Here is a 20,811-nt window from a genome sequence, read left to right as displayed (position 1 = left end):
TGTCTATCTAGTTGGCTTATCATCGTGGCTTTTGCAAACTTGTTTTGCTCACGCGCAGTGTTTTTTATTGTTTTGTGTTGGGTGTTTATATCGACTCTTCTTGATATTAAACTTTATTTTTAGACCAGCCGCTGTCCTTGTGTTCCACTTCCTTTGTCTTTGTTTAAGTTCGCCCTGGTTTTATCCAAGAATAAGCCTATTTCCCCCCGGCCGCCTATCTCTCCCCACCATCGGACCGCTGTTCCGTGCCGGGCGCTTGCGAAAGGGGGTATGGTTTGACTCCTAGCTCTCAAGGTACAAACTGGTCACCCCGCGAAGACTGCCCGAAGTATTGCAGTGTAGCTTTCGCTACAAACAGTTTTGGCGAGTAATATCGCCTGATCATAATAATAACACGATATCTTTGCATGACGATGATCGCAAGCCATGTGCACTACCGGAAAGCGAATGCCTCTCAGCTTTTAATTCATTCTTGTCATCGGTATTTAAAGGGACACTGAAGTGATATGTAAACATTGCGGGATTACTAGCGCAAATTGTAGTCCGGAGTCCCCAGGCCATGTTTCGACCACTCTAGGCGCGTTTACGCGATTTTATTTAGTAGAAAAACTAATTCGAAAATGCTGTCCTCCTCTCTTTACGCTCGCCCATTTTCTGTGGCGTTTTCGTGTGACGTCAGGAGGGGATGAGCTGGCAATTGGCCGCGCCACGGCTGCGCTACTGCACGGCTCCCCGGCCGACAGAGTCAGTCGGCCCAGCGTTTCGTCCGCCGGCCGCCGGCGGGTCGTCGCAATGAAGGAGGTTAAAAAAAATTGCTTGGTCGCAATTCGTTCGCTTAGTTGAAACGAAGCCAGGACACGTTTGTGAATTGAAGAATGTGCCTTTCTTTACTTGGTTTGTTTGTACACTGTATCTAGCTCCAAGTCAAGGTCGCTTCACACAAGCGCTGCACATGCGACGCTTCGCTGACTGGTACGCCAGTAGGAAAATATAAGGCCTCTTGAAGGCGGGAGAAGAGTCAGCGAAGTCAATATAGGTACTAAGCAAATAAAATCAACTGATATTTTTACCGTACAGCGTAAAACTAGGGCGCGGGAAGCACTTTTTTGCGCTGGGCGAACAAGCACAGCGGTCAGCAGCACGACTACGCATCTGCGAACGCTTTTCCGTCTACGAAATGCAATTGCTAGACGTGAGCTACTGTGGAAACTCGGGTGACGCTTACTGCACGATCGCAGTACAACAAATAGTCACCTAAGCTGCTTGAAATGCCAAAACTAAATAAAAGTGTAAATCGGTTGTACAATATATACCCTATATTAGCAAGGCATTCGTGTCCCGCTCCGTGGCCTAGCGGTCTGGGGCGCTAGGAATTCACCGCAAATGTTTTGCGAGTCGCGAGTTCGAATCCCTGCGGGTACGTGCCTTTTCTTTTTTTTTTTTTTTGTAAGTTAACTTTTTTGTTTTCCGCCGATGTTTTCTATATTGAGTTCACCTTTTTTGGGGCCGCAACGTTCATGGCTACGCGAACTAGTTCACAAAACGCGCGCAGGCTGGCACTGGCGCGCTAGCGAGTTCTCGTTGGCGTGCTGTTGCCATAAGCACCGACTGCTTGCAGGCAGTGGGCACAGGCCAGAATGAGCAGACCCTTGGCCTGGTGCGAACACGCTTTTTACGATACAGGCATGAGGGAGGCAAGCTCCGAATATGGGGGAAAAGCGCATGACATTTGGGCGTCTGCGGGTACGCGGAGGGCGTTCATGCACTGCGTAGGTCTCGGCTAGTGAATGCTACGACTACAAGCCGTCCTGGGAGGCTTATCTTGTGCATTTTACAGCCGACAACATGGCAGAAGCGCGGTACGATGATTACTGAGATATTGAGAATGCCCATCCAACAAAGCCATTGGTTATGTTTTACAGAACCGAAACCGAAACCGAAACTTGTGTGATTGCTAACCTTGGGCATCGTCCAATCACGGCGCCCCTCCTCCCAACGTCACAGCCTTAGTTGGTGCGGCCGCCGCAAACCGCGCATGGTAGTTTTTCTTCTTTCGCGCTTTGTAAAATAATTACCGATTTGTCAACCGGATAAACGATGAAAAGTGTGCTAATTTGAGCCAGTCTACGCAGTGCAAGCAAAAACGGGAGCTTGACAAATTCACTTCAGTGTCCCTTTAATCAGGAGGATTATTCTAACTTCCCTCTCTTTCCTGAATATGCTTGGCCGTACATGAAACCTATTGAAATTACTGAGGAAGGTGCCGCCTGTCTGATTAATCTAAAAATATCTACATCTTTTGGCGTGGATAACGTTAATTCCGAAATTCTAAAAAGCACCATCTCCGTTTCCAGTAAAATTCTTTATCACATCTTCAGACAATCATTATCATCTAGATTGCTTCCAGACGACCGGAAATTTGCTAAGGACATACCCATATTCAAAGTAGGAAATAAGCATTGCCCAAAGAACTACCGCTCGATATCACTCTCGTGCATTTGTTGTAAAATGCTTGAGCAAATGATCGCTTCACACGTTTACAATTACCTCAAATCAAACTGTTTCTTTTTTTCTAACCAACATGGATTCATAAAAGGCCTATCGTGCGAGAGACAGTTATTTGAATTTACGACTGGCCTACATACTAATATGAGCAATAACCAGCAAACTGACTGTATATTTCTAGATTTTTCGAAAGCATTTGACCGTGTACCCCAATGCCGCTTAATTTCTAAACTCTCTCCTCGTCGATTAGATTCACTCACCCTTTCATGACTTCGCAACTTTCTTTCACTTCGACAAGAGTTTACAGCAGTTAATATTTTATTTTTTGTCGTAAATGTTATGCAAACTCCGGTGTACCACAAGAAAGCGTTCACGGCTCCTTACTCTTTTTAATATACATAAATGACTTGCCCGATAATATATCTTCTCCTATCCGAATTTTTGCCGATGACTGCATTATCTACCATTCAATCTGTAGTACTAATGATCGCCTCTCCCTTCAAAATGACCTGAACATAATTTCTAATTGGTGTAACGCATGGTTAATGTCACTAAACATATCGAAATGCAATCCGTAAGCGTGCAAAATCAATTTTCGTCTATCACATTAATAGCAACCAACTGAATCGCGTTTAATCCTGCAAATACTTAGTTGTTACACTCACAGAAGGCCTTTCCTGGAGTAACCATATTGACATCACCTGCGCCAAGGCTTCGAGGTCATTAGGTTTCTTGCGTCGAAATTTGCGGCATGCTCCTTCTGACATTCGTAAACTATATTACACAACATACGTTCAACTACAGCTCGAGTTTGCGTCACCCATCTGGTCCCCACGCAATCAATATTTGATTAACAAGATTGAAGCAATCCAGAAATAGAGCTTCAAGGTTTATCTCAGGCAATTACAAGTACCCCTCAAGTGTAACACAGAGTAAACCTAATCTTTCACTTCACCCGCTAGGTCTCCAACACAAAATTTCTCTTCTATGCCTTTTTCACAAATATGTTTACAATGCAGCACTCTCAACGCTACCTCTCAAAGTTCCAATAAACATTTCAGGTGGGGTAAATAATCAACATAGTTTTTTTTACCCGCCAGTACGGCAAAACCGATGCATTTAACTTATCCGCTCTTCCCCTGGCCATCAGGCTTTGGAACGCTCTTCCTGATAACATTGCAGCTCAATTTAAGCACGACGCATTCAGTGACCGTCTTCAAGCTCACTTTTTCTCGTAACGTGGTTCTGAACTGTTATTCACTGTTTTATGCAAATTTTGTGTAAAAATGTTTTTCGCGTTTCAATTGTGTGTTTTCTATGGCCTGTATTAGGTTGAATCTGCGGGATGTTCTCTTTTATCGCAAGATATAGCTCTTGTTATTGTTATTCTTGTACTTTACGTTCGTCTAGATAAGTATTTGCGGCTGATCTCTTGTCTCATTTCTTGTAGCCGTCTTTTTGCGTGCCTTGTACAATTCTTGTTAATTTTGCACTGTTTTACTTGTAACCCCCTTTACTAAATGCCCTGTTAAGGCCTGTAAGGTATTTTAAATAAATAAATAAATAAATAAATATTGATTGGTGTATAAAAGCTGTACGGCGTCGGGCAGCTTAACGGACCTCCACTCCAGGGATGACCGACCTCCTCACGGGCACACAATCGCCGTGTTTGCACAGAAGACCCGACACGCCCAGTACCAAACTACACACACACGCGCGTGTGCGCGCTAAAGCTCAAGCGGACAACATGGAAAGAACGCGCGCGGCCTCTCAGCGAAAGTGCATCCTAGTGCATTTTCAATAAGCACGTGTTTGCGGAGAAAGTGCAGGCGCCGAAAACCGACCGCGTGCCGGGGCATCCGCTGCGGGCCACGCGCAGTTTGGCAACGCTCTTTTACGGTGTCAAAATAAACCCCGTGAAACTTTTCGACGCGGCGTGCCGATGCGGCCTTTTGGAAACTATACGCCATGGAAACGCGTCCCTTGTTCAGTGCGAGTCCGTTAGAGTGCGCCTCGGGGCACGCTACCTGCCCACCGGGTGAATGAATACTTTTCCTGACCGGCTTTGACAGCGTCCGCGTGCATGCGCGTTTTTAAGCATCGGCTGCTCGCGAGTTGCGATGTGCAATGGCAGTTACCGCAGGTGGTCTCGAGCCCTTATTACAGAGAGTTCGGAATATCGCGGATTCGGCAGAGTTCCCGTTGTTTATTTTATGAGCACCAAAACCCAGCGACCGCTGTAGCCGCATCGGGACCATACGTGCTTGGCCGGTGGTAAAAAAGGAAGTACACGAACTTAACGCAGCAATTACGTACGAAAAGTTTAAAATTATACCAGAAAACAAGAGCCGCTTTCCAGGAATTTTTTGGAACACGCTGCGCATTTTCTAGTAGGCTTGAGTATAGTATATACATATACAGGACACCACAAGGCAGCTAGTGTGGGAAATGCTGTGGTCGCCACCATAGACCTAGCCGGGGGGAGGGGTTCGGTGTCTGAATACTTCCCAATTTATGCATGCAGAAAAATGACATATATTGTTTCGGCGTTCGGCGCAGTATCTATTCTGTTTTTTTTTTTTTTTTTGTTTTTTTTTCGGTGCTGAATAACACCCCGCGAAATATATTTCTGGCGACGCCATTGGTCGTGACGTTCTGTACGAAAACTTCAATGGGCACGTTACGACACAACAAATCTTCGGCGCAGCCTTAGATTTGTTTGATGTTGTAAGACATTGTGTAAACAAGTATTGAGGGTCGTTCCACGAAGTGAACGCGTACTTCGCGTGAGCGCATTCTTTCTGATTTCTGCCGTAATTGTTCGTCCGATTGTTTACCTGATCGTTTGTATCCGTATTCACCTAACTTTTCAGCCCACTTCAAAACAGCGCAGTTACCTGCATTATACCGCGGGGACAGCTGCGCCGCTGTCACCACGCTGTTGAGGTTGCGTCAACTTTTGTCACCGAGCTTCCTACTCCCGCAACGCAGAAAATCATGGTTGGGGCATATACGCTCAGGCGTAAAATTCAGTCAGACGAATGCGAGTGGGTGCGCCAGAGCGAGACGAACGTCACTTTGATAGGCATGTTAACTTATCAGACGACGCGCCTTCCAGCCTGCAGTGCCAAACATCAGCTATCCTGAGTATTGCCAAGCAACGCGTTTTCTTCCTCGCTCGGCATTTCTGTCCTCCCTCATCCTAATAGAGAGGCTTCACTTTCCTATAAAACGATAATGCCAAGCAACGCTCTTTCTTGTCTGCCGCCGACGCATGCCGACGGCTTGAAACACTGGCATAGTCCTTGTCCGATGGCACGTGTCCTTGAAATCGATCGGTCCATCTATTGATTGATTGATTGATTGATTGATTGATTGATTGATTGATTGATTGATTGATTGGACTTGTGGAGTTGTTTAGTTGTTTTGTGGCTGTCCGACACACCTCTGCGCGTATGTGCTACTGCACGGGTATGTAACACTGTGCAAGATTTGAAAGGCTGGCAATTCATTCACCGATGAATATGTGCACTCGGTTAACAAGCCACCGGACCAGCTGACGGAGAAGTGGAGGTCTACCGAGGCGAGGACGCGCTACAAGAGGATTTGCCCTACATGGCTGTGCCTTCGGAAGACGACGACAAAAGGGACGACAGCGATTGCTTCTGAATAAAACACTATACTTACTTTAATGATCTTTGCTTGACAGTGCCGTCCAAAACGGCTTTTAACTGCTGGTGTCCGGCTGCTCCCTCTCTCCTGCGATCCGCTGTCAGTGTGGGGAGAAGCTAGGTCGACCCCCAGCTCTGCCCTTTCTCCAGCCTTGCACCCCAGTGCAAGCTGCGCCAGTTTATTCCCCCATGTCAAAAGACTTTTGCAAAACTATTCCAGCGAAATTATCAGGCTTTTCAGGCATCCGCACCGAAACATAAGAGTCGTTAGACTGGCTGAAATTTCGCACAAAAGAAAACTTGCTAAATTTCTTGCCATCCAGTATCTTCAACCTAAAACAGTGGCCACTAGCAAGTCAATATTTAAAATAACCTAGGTTCTCACCTCCGTAGTTACTAGCAGCTATAAGGCCAAGAGGGGGCCACCCGAAACTATGTTGACTGAAGATCTGAGACTGAAGACCTCCTCGAAGGCCAGTGTGGTCGATGTGTGTTAGCAGAAAAGATACTAACAATCAGACATGAGACAAAGGAATTGAGACAAAACTTCTTTCTCATTTTTTGACAGAAGCACCTACCCTCAAACCGTCAATGAGATTGCAGCCACTGTGAAACCGGTTCAGATATGGCCAGCCTCCCTGGATGCCTTTAGTGTAATTACTGCGCGTACACCTGCGACACAAACCTTCAAAGTAGAGGTGGAGTGAATGAATGAATGAATGAATGAATGAATGAATGATTGAATGAATGAATGAATGAATGAATGAATGAATACGCTTTATTAGTACGGGAGTAGGGCCGCTATGACTGGGAGGAGGTTAGTAGAAAGGGGGAGACGGGATACAACGGCCAATGTTAATTGTGGGATCATAGGTCTTTTATAAGGCCTTCACGTGTGCCGTCTGAAAGGCATGGTCAGACCCGCTCTATACTGCTTTTTAGAGATCCATCGCTAGTGCGTACTGAACAATAATTCTCCGAGCAAGCATAGGTTACTACTCTACGGGCGACGAACTTAAACACCAGACTATAGACTGAAAGACTCCAGTGACAATCATTGAACTTCAACGTTTAGTGCTTCAGCGCTGGGCATACCTGTCTGCTCCCACTTTTCTTCATTCTTTGCTTTCTCTTTTTTGCCTATGTTCCCTTTCCCACGTGCAGGATAGCAAACTAGGTTCTAGCCAGGTTAACTTACGTGCCTTCTTTCTACACCCTTCCTTCGTTCATAGGTTACTACGGAGTATAGCTCTACGTGTGGGTTCATGTCACATGGAGGCGTCAATTTATCAAGCAAGGCAGCTCTGTCCTTGCAAAAAGCCTAATCGTGCCGGAATTGCGGGAAGAGGTAAGGCGTTGCATACTGACCATAAAAGGTGCGCGTGGGTGCCGATATGATGGAAGTTGCACCTTTATACCGTTTCCTGGCGATGTGCGGTGTATAGCCGCGTTGGCGTAGACCTTGTTGATGAAAATGCCTTGTTGTCGTCAATAGGAAGGTAACCCTGGGGAAGGCCCAGGAAGGTTCAATACCTTCAATAGGAAGGTAACCCTGGGGAGGGCGGGGGGGCGGGGAGGGGAGCTATCTCTTGGAGTAGCTTTCGGCTTTCTTGCCGCAAGTGTTGATGTTTCAAATACAACGTCACTGGAGAGGGTGCAGGCGGAGGGTTGGAAACTAGTAGAGGTGAAGGGTGGAGGCCCTCCTTTGCAGTGTCGCAAGGTTACTTAACCAATGAAAATCTCTCCATTCTTCCTGAGCGCCAATTCCCAAATCTGATAAGCTAGATGCATAGCGAAGTCCTAGGCTCTGACGGTCTTGGTGCCACAGGTAACATAAGAGGTTTACCCACTAGTCAACTTCTCCTGACAAGTGGTAAACACTTGCATTACTGCCCAGGGATAAAAAGGAAGGTTCCCCTTCATCTCTTCCTCTCCCCCCCCCCCCCCCCCCCGAGTTGTAAGGGCGGCGCTGACTACCACTCTCAAGCGTAAGATACTCATACATCCACATAAATGCATCCGGGAGTAGCGGAGAATGAAGCTGGCACGGTAAGGTATCGGACGCGTCATCCGAAGGTTATGGATTCGTCTCCCACCCCGGTCGTGTGTTTTCCTTCCTTTTTTTCTTTGGAAAATTGCAAAGCTCAAATTTTAGGGTGCAAGAGTTCGACGTTACAATAGTCTACAAATCCTTTCTTTAGAATCCTTGACTGCTAACCCTTATTTCTGTTTTAATTCAACAAGCCCTTCATTTTCCATTCTGATACCAGGACGTGGTCAGCGCGTATGTCGCGTCACCACGGCCTGGGCATCGACGATCACTTGCAGTGACTTGTTTATATATTATGGGAAATCTTCCGCATTTCATCCTCGATGCAATATGATCACTCTCATTAACATTATCCCATCCTCTTCGCTCATGCATCATCATCATCGCTTCTGGGTTCGGTGTTCGGTACCGATTACATCGCCGAATAGACGTCCTGGTTCACCCTTTGTTCAACGGCTTTACTATATACATCCGGGGCTTTTCTTGGAGATTGTCCCGTTTCGGCATTCTTTTCCCAGGTTTTAAAAGTTTTAGAGAATATTGTCAAGCGCCCTAATTTTGGTTTAAAGTTTTTGTTTTTGGCATTCAAATGTCGCGGATACGTGTATATGCACGCTTTCCCTTCTACGCGCCCTGCTTTAGTTTATGTGAATGGACGTTTTGACCTTGCTGTAACATTTAGGACGATTAAGAAATTGAGCTTATTTTTCATTACATGTAACTGTGTCACAGCATTTTGAACAAGTTCATACCTATCCCCGCAACCAACATTTCACGTATTCGTCCGTGTAAAATTAGCCGTTCTATTTCTCAAGCTCCGCGTGCTCGAGGACGTCCTGCGTACAGGCGACCACCCACGCATCGTGTGTTTGTCTTGCACGGCACGTACCGTGTGCATTCACTCGCCCGACGCAAACTCGTGGTTTTTTAAACGTCCACCGCCGCAATACTTTCGTCTCTTTCCCGCCGTTGTCCCAGCATTGCCGCTGCTGCGGTTGCAGTCACGTCGGGAAAAGGCGACCGCATTCTGTGGCGAAGGCGACAAAGCGGATGCGACTTAAATCACGGCGCCCCCTTTGGCGACCTCTCTTCGGACGCCGCTCGAGCTGTTTCCCTGTTTGTGCTTGGCTCACAGTCATACATTTCCAGGGGTGCTTTCATAACTCGCTTACAGAGGACCAGCGAGCGCCCTGTCCGACGCTCTCCGTCGCCTTCAATGTACAAGAAGGCCTATTGGCCTTCTCTTCGCGCCTTCTTCACCCAGGAAGACACTGGTTTAATAAGACCCACCATATTGCGTTTGTTTTTCTTTAGTCCACAACTGATGAGGCGGCCAGATTCGAAACTGTGGGTATCGACTCTGTATTGAGGACTCAACACTATCTCTTGGTTGGGTGACATTGCCTTGTCTGCTTGGTCTCCCTCGCTCTTTCTGCCTTCGGTGTAGGTCGCGTGGATTCTTGAGAAGAATGCGTCATTTCTCTTCGTGGTCCCGACCATGCGCAGCAGTGATCGGGTGGCAGGTTGTGCTTGTTGCGCTGCCTTCTGACGTCCATGGCGGTCAAAGATGCGGTGGCTCGGCTTGCTTGCGGATATCGCTCGTGTAAGCACCAAGGCTCATGTTTATATACGAGCATTTACATCAGCGCGCATCTTTTTTCACACAGGCGACAAGGTAAGGAGAGCAGGAAAAGACTTATTACGTAAACGACAACTGAATGGTGGAGTTCACCGGACGGGTCGCCCCAAAAGCTGCATGCTTTGAGGGATTTGCGAATGCGACATACCAAAACGGAATGGAAATTTCGGGGCGTCTCTCTCTAGAAGGAGAAAATTCCTCGGGCACCTAAGTTTGCTCACTTGGTTTGAGGGTGAAAGCCTAGTGATTATCAAAGACTTCTTTACGGCTATACATCGTGTTTGCGTCTCTTTCTTTACCTTTTGACGCGAATTACTCCGACAGGCAGACTGGTCGCACTTCACGCTGCCGCTTCCCCACATTCAGAGCTCTCTTCTGCGTGCACCTAGTCAACGTACGTGCCGCCCCCCCCCCCCCCCCCCCCCCCCCTTCCCCGTGCCGCCCCGTGCAACGGCACGCACATCGGGATAATTATTGTTTCATTCTGGCAGGGCGCAGTGTTAGCTCTGCGGCTTTCAAGTTCAAAATGCCAACAGGACTCTCGAAGCGGGTAGAAGTAATTCTACATCGCAAGCGGTTGAAGGTCGCATACACGCGCAACTTCCTCTTTAAGATGAAACGAACTACGTCGCCCCTCTGCCCACACTGCGATGTGCGAGAAACCTTCCAGCACCTGCTCTGTGAATGGGCTAGATTTAGTGCGCAAAAAGTGTCCCTCGCAGTGTCTTTGGGACTGCCGCTTTCCGTGGACATTAAACTAAAGGACGTTTGATCAGGACCGTGGGCATGTCCCAAATGTGCTTTACGGGCTACAAGAGCTCTGATCACGTATCTGCAGCACACAGGTTTAGACCAATGTCTGTAAATAACTCAATGCCTCTGTGCGCATTAAGTTTTCAACATCATCGCCATCATCTTCCTCACGTCATCAATGGTCGTAGCAAATCAGGCATTTTAGCCCGGCTAACATCGCCAAACTTCATTCATCGTCAAACTCTCTCTCTCTCTCTCTCTCTCTCTCTCTCTCTCTCTCTCTCTCTCTCTCTCTCTCTCTCTCTCTCTCTCTCTCTCTCTGCGGCTTTGGCAACCCGGGCTCAAATCCACATGAACCCAATTTATTTTCTCGTTGCAGGGGCGGCAACAAACTCCGTTGACACTTTTGCGGCGTCCGCGGTAAACAAGAAGGGATCAATGATTCCGCGGCTATGCTCGAACCATGCAGCGTGCCTTCTCGAGCGTTCCCTACCCAGAGTTTCCTTTTTACATCACGCTTGCCTCCCTGTTTGCTGACATGCTCGCGTGCCATCGTGCCGGGTGCTTATACGGGTTCTCTTGAGGTCGTAACGGTTAACGCAGGCTTGGAACAATTCACAACGGAACGAAGGGAAAAGTAACGGCCTCTAAAAGAATCCCCGACGGGAAAACGGACACTCTGGGCCAACTCACGGGCTCTACAGGTCCACGTTACAGTCAACGTAACAGCCCACCCATGCAAGATAACCAATCCACCCTGGAGTTCTGAGAAGGTTAGAAAATGTTTCCTATGGCGAAATGCTATGACTGTCAACTTATCTGAATTACCGTTACAGGCTGCGAAATTCTGTGTAGCTTTTTGTGGACATCTTGATTGAGAGTTTTCTGCTATTCAAACTTTAAAATTTTGCTTCGTAAAGCCTGCACAATCGCGAAATCGAACATGCGACATCCAATTGGTACAGTCTCTTCATTCATTCACGGCACAGGAGAATATCGAAGCTGCCCCGCGCCTCTCATTTCACAAAACTATTTACGAAATGCGAGGCACTACCCACGTGGCACTCTCATTTGTTGGCATGCGTGCGTGCGTGCGCCTGCGGACACTTACAGCGCCTATTCTGAAAATAAACCAGGGCTGAGCATCGTAGCCAGAAGCGAGATTCCGCTCCCTTGTGGGTACCTGCCCGGCACTTCCTGCACGCACCCAGCGCCATCTACTGGTTTGCTTCGAACGTTAATTTTATAGTTCTGAACAACTGCTGAACGAACCTCGCTGTTCGGCCGATGGGTAGAATCGTGGGTTTTAGCGCCAATGACCTGGGTTCCAGACTCGGCATGCCCAAATTTTTGTATGACCCATGATGTCTTGTGCACTACGCAATGTTCTTTTGGCTCAGTTCTACGCATATTTTCCTGAATAAGGGTGCTTTGGTATTATTTAGGTCGATTTAGGAGCGGGGCGCGTCATATCAGAACGTCGAATTAAGTTTCTGCATCGCACAGGAAGTGCTTGGCTTGTACCCATCGCGAAAGGGAATATCGCCAGCCAGGACACATCAGCTGCTCATCCTGGAATCATAATCATTCTGTCATAACTCGCTGCTGTTACACGAGTACAACTGCGGGGCTTTATGTAAAAGTATTTAAGGAGGCGGCAGAATAATTCGTCATTGTTTGCGGATTTTGAAACGCGGCACCTGCTACATCTAGCTGGAGGGTCGTCCGGTGTACAGAAAAGACAACCTCAGGGTTACAACCACGTATCCACACGTGGCACATGGCATATGAATAGGCCAACCGTTGTCAAATAGATCTCAAGGCCATCCAGCGTGAAGGGAAGCTACTGCTGGCCCATACCGACATAGCCCAACATGGCACATCCCCACGCTCGCTTGCTGGCTTCCAGAGCGAAGCACTCTATGTTTCTTCCGCCTTGATGGACCAGCATCGTCTGCACATATACAGGATGAAATAACAACCTTTGCCAGCATGGCTCATCGTCAGCGCCGTCCCTGATAATATTTTATGTATACAGTCGATCCCGGATATATCAAACCCGGATATACCGAATTATTGCGAAATCGTACAGCCCAAACATCCCCTTGGATGTTTGAATCGAACTCTCATTCAGTGTCACATTCCATATATCGAACGCCGCGCCACAAGTGCCCCTGTAACACCTATCTGTAAGTGTAAGCGCTCTTCAGTGAGTGCGCTTCCCCTGTAAGTGCGCTTCTCCTGATAGAGTTGTGGGCGGTGATGATGACTTCTTGCCCGTCGCGTCACTTGGGTGCCCTTTAATACTTACTAACAAACTCTTTGCTCAACACCTGCCATGCTCGACCTGCTCGTTGCGATAGCATGGTGAGAACGCAGCGTGTGATTGTATGGGAAGGGGAAGGGGAAACCGACGGGAGGCGGTGTGACCCAGCGGCGGCTCGGCTGGCAAGGAGACCGGTGTGGCATGGTGCGTTTTCTTTTCTTTTCTTTCGCAGTGGCGTGTCTTCGCAGCCGCGGTCGTGGAAAGAACGGGAGAATTTGGATTGAGCGTTGAAGGCGGGCATCATTAGATGGGTTGAGGCCAGTGAAAAGTAGTCGTCGGTTGCAGAGGAATCTGCAATTGGAAATTCTTCGCAGCACGTTTGAGCAGGACACTGCGCAGCAAGCTGACGTAGGCGAAGGCAACGCAGCCCGGCCGTTCTGAAGCATGGCGTGTGCGTGTTCCTGCAGTTGGTTCAGCAAAGCGGCTTCGTTGCAGTTCCAGACGAGAGGTGTTCGAAAAAGATGACGATGGCGTTGAGTGCCTCGAGAGGAATTAGAGAACTGTCAGCTGTCAGCATTCCCATCCGCCATTCCAGATGCCGCAACAGCACGTAAGTTCGGAAGTGTTGAGGACAACGCGCAGGCTGTGGCGAAACGATGCGGCGATTGATTCGGGGATCGACGTTACCGAAGAAGCGGACCTTATTAGCAACCCTGATGACGTTCCCAACATACGGCAGCCGAGCCTGCGTCAGCACTCAGCGTAATTCGCGGCCGTGGCGGCTCAGTGGGCGGCGCCAGGCTTTCTCAATTGAATGGCGTTAGTATAGCTTAAACTCAATTTGGTGAACCTCATGACGCGCAAGATAAAGCACGCGAAGCTCACGGAGTTTTTTCGCGATAAAAAAACTGGCGCAGCTTGCACTCATGGTGCAACGATTGAGGAACAGCAGAGCTGGCGGCCCCTCTCCCTTCTTTAGAGACCCGGCTGTTGCTCCTTACATTTATTCCCGAACTTGCCGCTGAAAGGTCTCCATGACTGGCGGGCCCGGGTAATTTCGTCCGCAGGCTTTCACATCGCTCCCAAAGTGGACCGCGTTAGCACGCGCTAGAACCCACGGCCAAGTCTAATCCCAACGTATACGTTCGGATTAGACTTGGCCGTGGGTTCCAGCATTTCCTTTGGGTTCGTAGCACGTATACGTGCTACGAACCCAAAGGAAATGCTAGCTCAATCGCATAGACGTCGGTTTCATAACGCGGGGGACTCAGGTACAGTGCTGACCGCGGGAGGCGTTTTTGTTTCTTTCCGATTGGCTGACCATGTCATTGTTCCCCGCCGCTGCTAACCCCGTAGCCAGCGGGCCTTCGGAGTGGCCCAGCGGTTAGGTTGCCGGTTTCACGGCGTACAGGTCCCGCGTTTGATTCCCAGGACCACCGTAATCACATTTCTTCTTTAGGCTTCGAGGTTTTTTGGTACGACGTACGGACAAAGCTCGGCCTCAACAGCTTTGCTGTTAATAAAGTGCGGTGGTCGTTGCGCCATGTTTCGTATTTTCCGTGCTTTTAGGAACACTTTGGGAAGCTACCGCTTGTCGCGATCTCGGAACGCTCTCAGCGATGCGCAGAATTTTCAAATAGGCTTCAGATTGGCATATTTTATCAAATCACCGATATATCGAACTATTTCGCGATCCCCTTGGAGTTGGATATATCCGGGATCGACTGCATTTCTATGGACTTCAGAAAGATCGGTAGCCCATCTCGTGCGTAATAATTTGCAGCCAGCAGCTTTGTGATTTTGCTAGGTAGAGGTCAGAAATGGTGGTTTTGGATTTCGGTTATGTAGCGTTCTTCCACCCCTGCGGTGTTTTCTCTATTTAAGTCACAGTGAATGGACATATTGTACCCACAAAAGGCCATAAGGCATTCCACCCTTGAAGGGGGACTACAAGTGAAGCTGAGGTGACGCAGAATTTTCAACAAAGGTACGAAGTCGCTGCGACTAGCCGTTCCTCCACGTCATTCAATCTCGGTAGATGGTTTCGGATCAGAGGTAGACGCATTCGGCCGGGTTGCAGAACCGGCAACGGCACGTTTCAGCAGATTCTTTACACGGCCCGCACACTTCCAAATTTTAGACGTCACTGGGTGTCCAGGAGGCCTCCCCATTACGACGGCAGAAGAGAAGGGAAATCCAAAATGCAGAATGGTGTCTGGTTTTCTGACGCGTGCTCGGTCGGCAGAGCTAAGGTTTCTACCCTGGCGGACGCCTCTTCCTGTAAGCAAGCACGCAAACAAGCAAGCAAGCAAATAAGCAACCAAGTAAACAAACAAAAACTAACTTACGGACACACACGAACTCCTCGCACTTCAAAGACACGTGGTAAAGTTGGCTTCTGTCAAGGCATTTGTTAAGGACGCAGAATAAAAATGCCACCGCTTCGCTGCAAAACCATGAAATATAGCGAAAGCAATACGGGGATGGACCCGCTCCACTCTGTTATCGGAGCGAGAATGTGGAGCCTTTGAATGTATTAGTGTGAAACTATGCGTTGTCCAGCTCACGTCTCGTCGACCAGAGGCCATCTTGGTCAACCGAGCTGCCATGGTCATGACCACCCATCGTACCGGGATTACAAAGCCTTCCCACAGTTCTGTTGCTCATCAAGTCAAGTACTCTCTCTCTCTCTCTCTCTCTCTCTCTCTCTCTCTCTCTCTCTCTCTCTCTCTCTCTCTCTCTCTCTCTCTCTCTCTCTCTCTCTCTCTCTCTCTCTCTCTCTCTCTCTCATAACTACTGCGACATTATGCCTTTGCTAAATTCATGGTTTTGGAGGTTGAAGTTCTTGATGTGGTTAAAAGGTTTTGGAGAATTCGGCGTGGTTTCGACAATCTAACTCACCTGGAAACAGTCCTTTTTTGAATATGTAAAACCAAAGAAGTCTGTTATTGCTGTTGTCTGTTAATATGGTGTCAAGAAAGAAAGCTGTGAATGTTTTTCGCGCTCTTAAGGCGATGTCAGGAAGCCCCCTGTAAACAGTATAGCTGCGGGTCCTGTGCTCAGGACGCTAACTGCGAAGGCCCCTGGATAATCGATTGATCGTCAAATCAACAAATTGTTGTAAGCATCGTCCCGTAAGCTGACATTGCTTGCGTTACATTTTTTTATGCCTCTTGCACGCTTTTTAACACGATCTTTTTACTTGTGGGCTTGTGTCTATCACGCGTCAAGACGACGGTGGGAAATGGACCCTTAATCGAAAAATTACTCATCTGATTGCTTGCTTGTGCTTGCTCGGTCGGATGATTGAATTTTGACCTCATTCCACACGATCCCTTTCTCAAAAAAAGGTAAACAGGCTTTTTTTTTTTTCTCAGAAAGATTATGCGCCGTAGGATGCATCGGTAGCCGGATTGAATAGGCAAAAACAACCGCAAAATTCACACCACCTTTAAGAAGAGTACAAAGTCAGAGAAAGAGAGAAGGCAAAATGATGTGGGTGGAAGTTAATGGACAACTATGTCCGGTCGGCTACCTGGCACTGGGGATAGGGCATAGGGGGAAAAGATAACACAAAGTAGGAGGAAGTGAAGCCTTTCAAGCTGGCGCGAGTTCATCCGTTCAATAAAGGCTTCTTAAGCTATCACATAGACGCCAGTAGATCTTAGGGATGGAAGGAGCGCTGGCATTGCCCTGCAGGCAAGACGAGGTTTTTAAAAGCAACGAGAATGTTATTCATACCTTGGTTGGCTTGTCATTCGCCCATGTCCCTCTATTAATAGTAATGATTTATTATTCATGGTAATTGCATTGAATAAACCCTCAGGGTAGTTCTGGCCAGAGACGAAAAACGACAAAACAAGCAAACTTAACTTGTAGCAAGGGAAAAGTTAGAAACTGTATTTACGTGCGAAACCATCACAACACTACAGTCTTGCCATGGAATGCTTGCAATGTTTTTGTTTTGTAAAATAAGCAAAACGACATGTTATTGTACTCCTGTTTCATTTTCCTTTTTGAGTATTTTTTTTTTTACATTTTATGTCCGGGTAGACGATCCATCCCGTTAAGAAGATAAATTGCGGTAACGGCTAAAAGCCGGCAGACAGAAGGTCGGCGAGGGGAAGAATAGTCGAGGTGATGCCGCGACTAAGTGGACCATAAAACAAGGGGTTTCGGGCGTCAGGCGGGCGCGCCGCCGTCAAGCGCCCGAGTTCGGGGGTCCGCCACCAGGGAACCGGCGTGGCACCTCGCACGCTCGCACGCGGTGCAAGCGTTCACCGGCAAAGCGAGCGAGAGCGCCCGCAGCCGAAGCAGGGGAGCGACCCGCCAAAGCCGCTCTCTGCTCGTACGTACGGCAAGAGCTTCGACCGGGGACCACCGTCGCCGCGTGAGTTGCTGCGCCAGCACGAGATCCAGCACGCGCGGGCTTTTCAGAGCACCGATTCTTCGTCGGCGCGGCGCGTGTGAGACAGCCGGACTGCGCCCCGCGTGGCGTACACGCGTGTCCTGCCGGGCACGTCGCTCGCAACGCTAGGCTCTGTGGCGAACGACGTCCCTCACGGACTCTGCAGTAGTGCGCGGCCTCATACACGACTGTTGATCTGATCGAACAGACTGATAGACTTCTGAAGCTTCCGCGCTTTGTGTGATCTCTTTCGTGAACTAGTCACAGTCATTCATTTCATCCAGTGTGTGCGTTGTGTGATCCCGTGTGTGCGCGCGATCCTGCGGTTCCCGCCTGACAAATACGTCAGCGAGCTTTCTTGACTTTGACTGAACTTGCCGGCCCGTCGACTTGATTGCGTGGGATTCAGCACTGGGTGCAGCATCTTCTTCAGGGTAAGCGAGAGTAAAGGGCTCCGGAAGCGTGAGTGGTTAATGAGGGCTATGCGTTTCTTGCTTGCTTTCCACGTAATACACACCAAATTGTTTTGAAGCCGGGGCAGATGAGACACTAAGGTGGCCGTTCTAATGTAGCTTAGATTGCAAACTCAGGTTAAACACACACACACACACAGATACAACCAAATAGGGCTTTTCAACCCCGCGTGCACAGCAACCTAAGAAAAGAAACACGACTACGAGAGCAGATGAACGACCACATGGGGTTCAACGTGTAACTGGGTTTATTATCACGCGAATAAAAAAACAACGAAATACCCACGCCTGGTAGTAATGTAAGCCATCACTTTTCCATGTGTGTGGTGGGGCATGCATTAGCCAGGCTGTGGGCGCCTACGTAATTGACCAGCTCAGTGGCTAAGGCATTGTGCTGCTGAGCACGGGGTCGCGGGTTCGATTCCCGGCCGCGGTGGCCGTTTTTCTGATGGAGGCGAAAGCAAAAACGCCCGTGTGTACGAGATTTCGGCGCACGTTAAAGATCCCCAGGTGGTCAAAATTAATCCGGAGCCCTCCCCTACGGCGCGCCTTATCGCCTGCGTTGCGTCGGCGCGTTAAACCCTACAATCAATCAATCAATCAATAAATACTTAATTGACCAATGTCAGATTTCAAGTTCTACATTTCACTTGTGATCATCACGGCCTTTCTTTAGAGGCCGACACGGAAGAACTCTGGTATATCACAGACGCAACTACACAAGGGTGAAAGACAAATGCGTTGTGGATGATCGAAATAGCCGCTGTGCATAAAACTTAAGACAAAGCATACACTATCTAATAAGTTAATTAAACCGCCCCGTGTTCATTAGAAGCCTGCAGCCAACATAATTGTAATTACGTTCATCAGTGCAGCAGATAATGTACGAAACGTTCTGGTCCCGGTGGCGACATACAGCGATATAATGCTTTCCCGTTGATGGTGTAGTGTCAATACACTGCGGTTTGTTTGTGCAACGTTCCCATGACACGTGAAATATTGCCACCTGGTGAAGGTTTAGCGTGTCCGCTGGGCCATTATCTGGCTGGCAGTGTTTCACGTCAAGAATGATTGAGCGATAATAAGTGCGTGTACAGTGTCAACATGTGCACAGCTATCAGGCTAACCCGTCGTTGTAAGGCACTAATTCCCTTTCGCAGCCTTCACTTTGCCTTAAGGAATCATTTGGCTGTCGGCGGTTGACTTCATGATTGCGATAGAGCCCGAGATTGTGGTTTATCATTTGTTTTGACGTAAATAGTTTCATATGATTACGCTGTTGGTGTGATATGACGGGAGTGTCAGCTAGAGGAGAAGGCAGAGTGCAAAAGAAAGGAGGGACCAACGATAGCGCTCTTCTATCCAAGCATGTACGATGTATTCCAGCCATTACGGCTTTCTTTTGATGACAGCAGTAACTGTTTTACTGGGAGGTGTATCTCTTAATAACCCCATCCCCTTTGATGAAAGGCATTAGGGCAACCATTTTCTAGGGCGACGGCAAACAAAAGCCTGGATACACGTGCACCTGTTCGCCGCCTGCGCATTGTTCGTCGCACATTTCGTTGCTGTATGGAGCGCAAAGGCGGCAAAATGTTTCCCCGTATTTTTAACACGATAAAATTGCATAAAAATTGAAGCAGTGGCACGTAACCTAGTGAGTTCCTCACGCTTTCTTCGTCCCATTTCAAAACACAAGCGGTGTCTTGACCCAAGCGTGCCTCCCGCGTACGTTGAACAGAAAAGAAGAGACCCTTGGTGATATTTAAGGGAATTTAGGCAATGCAGGAGTTAACGACCTATTCGGCGAATTTCAATGTAAGTACAATGCAATTGATTTTGATCGCTCTTTTGCTATGAAGATGTGTTTAGCCCTCAGTAGCCCCTTGAACTCAGGTTATTGCCTTGTGCAACAGCAGCCCGAATGAGCTAAAAGGGCAACGACAGATTTCTTTGTACGTGAGTTCCCATCAGAGGTCTGTGATGAAATGGATCACACGAAGGGTCGATTTACTACTTGTCACCGCCTCTTCTGGGACCCGGTGGGGATATATCAGACAGCGCACCAGCCATTTATGAACTGTTTTTACTGTGGCAAACAGTTGTGTGAAGCTGGCACGAAATTCCTGTGAACAGTGTCCGCATCCGAAGTCCTATAAGCAGTCCTAAATACAATTCCTGCAGTTTTATTCCCTTCGCAAGGGTATACAGAAGGGGGCCAGAAGTTATAGAGACGCTATTATATACAACGAGCCGAGGCAAACCACACTCGCCGCAAGCCTGGCCTCAGCGTGGCTAGTGTGGCTGCTGGAAGCTTTTTTATGGATTGAGGTGAATGGTTGGGTGACGCTTGTCGAATAGGACGTCGGTCGCCTCCCTAAATCAGAGGCACGAACCCATCCTTTGAGAAATGCCCGAGAATTTAGCCTATCCGGCATCCTTTTACGGTTCATGACTTGCCATCTCATTATTTAGCCTCTTTTTTAAACCACGACCTCAACGCAGCTGGAATGGAAGCTGAAAGGCATTATGAACTCAGGTTGAAGGTGTTCTACGTTAAGGGCAAGGCTAGCCTGCTCTTTGGCGGTGTTATGGCTATGTAGTCAGTTAATGCTAACTTTCTGGGATTAGGTGCACTTGTTGAGCTGAAACGCCCAACCTGACCATAGGCTAAAACCTTTCGTAAAGTGCAACGCTGAGGCTTATTAACTTCAGCAAGACTTCAGTTATGTTTCAGATATTTCTGGCAGCTAAAAAGCCCCTGTGTTCACCCTCTACGCATTTACCCGGCCTCTACTCAGCGTGTGTCTAATCCTCGATTCTTTTTCCCGGTCGCAATTCTCACACAGTGCGCAGTTCGCTCTCCATCCACTCTGGAGAGTGCAGGCTGCTCTCCCTCCTCATGTAAAAGTAAAGCTTTTCATTTAACCTTTCTTTAGTCCGTTCTTTTTTTTTTTTCTTGTCCTTGTGTGTGCGTATCCGGACTCACTAGTGTCCAGCCTTAGCAATCACATAATCACATACAGCGTGGTACTGCAGAAGCTCA

The 20,811-nt window shown here is 48.2% G+C and overlaps 1 long non-coding RNA gene across 1 annotated transcript in view; it reads left to right on the top strand.

Annotated features, from left to right (window-relative positions):
* The first annotated feature begins 17,180 nt into the window (after positions 1-17,180).
* LOC144169467 (uncharacterized) overlaps positions 17,181-20,811 on the top strand; it is a 384,099-nt gene continuing 380,468 nt past the window's right edge. Inside the window, exon 1 of the long non-coding RNA XR_013322450.1 lies at positions 17,181-17,726. This is a non-coding gene — a long non-coding RNA (uncharacterized LOC144169467). The remainder of the gene's footprint in view (positions 17,727-20,811) is intronic.

Source organism: Haemaphysalis longicornis, unplaced genomic scaffold (assembly GCF_048455015.1).
Source record: "Haemaphysalis longicornis isolate Haplotype H1 unplaced genomic scaffold, Haemaphysalis longicornis Haplotype H1 scaffold_1, whole genome shotgun sequence".
NCBI classification, from domain to species: Eukaryota; Metazoa; Arthropoda; class Arachnida; order Ixodida; family Ixodidae; genus Haemaphysalis; species Haemaphysalis longicornis.
Note: the sequence above shows the minus strand (reverse complement) of the source record. Positions and strands in the feature narration are given on the sequence as shown.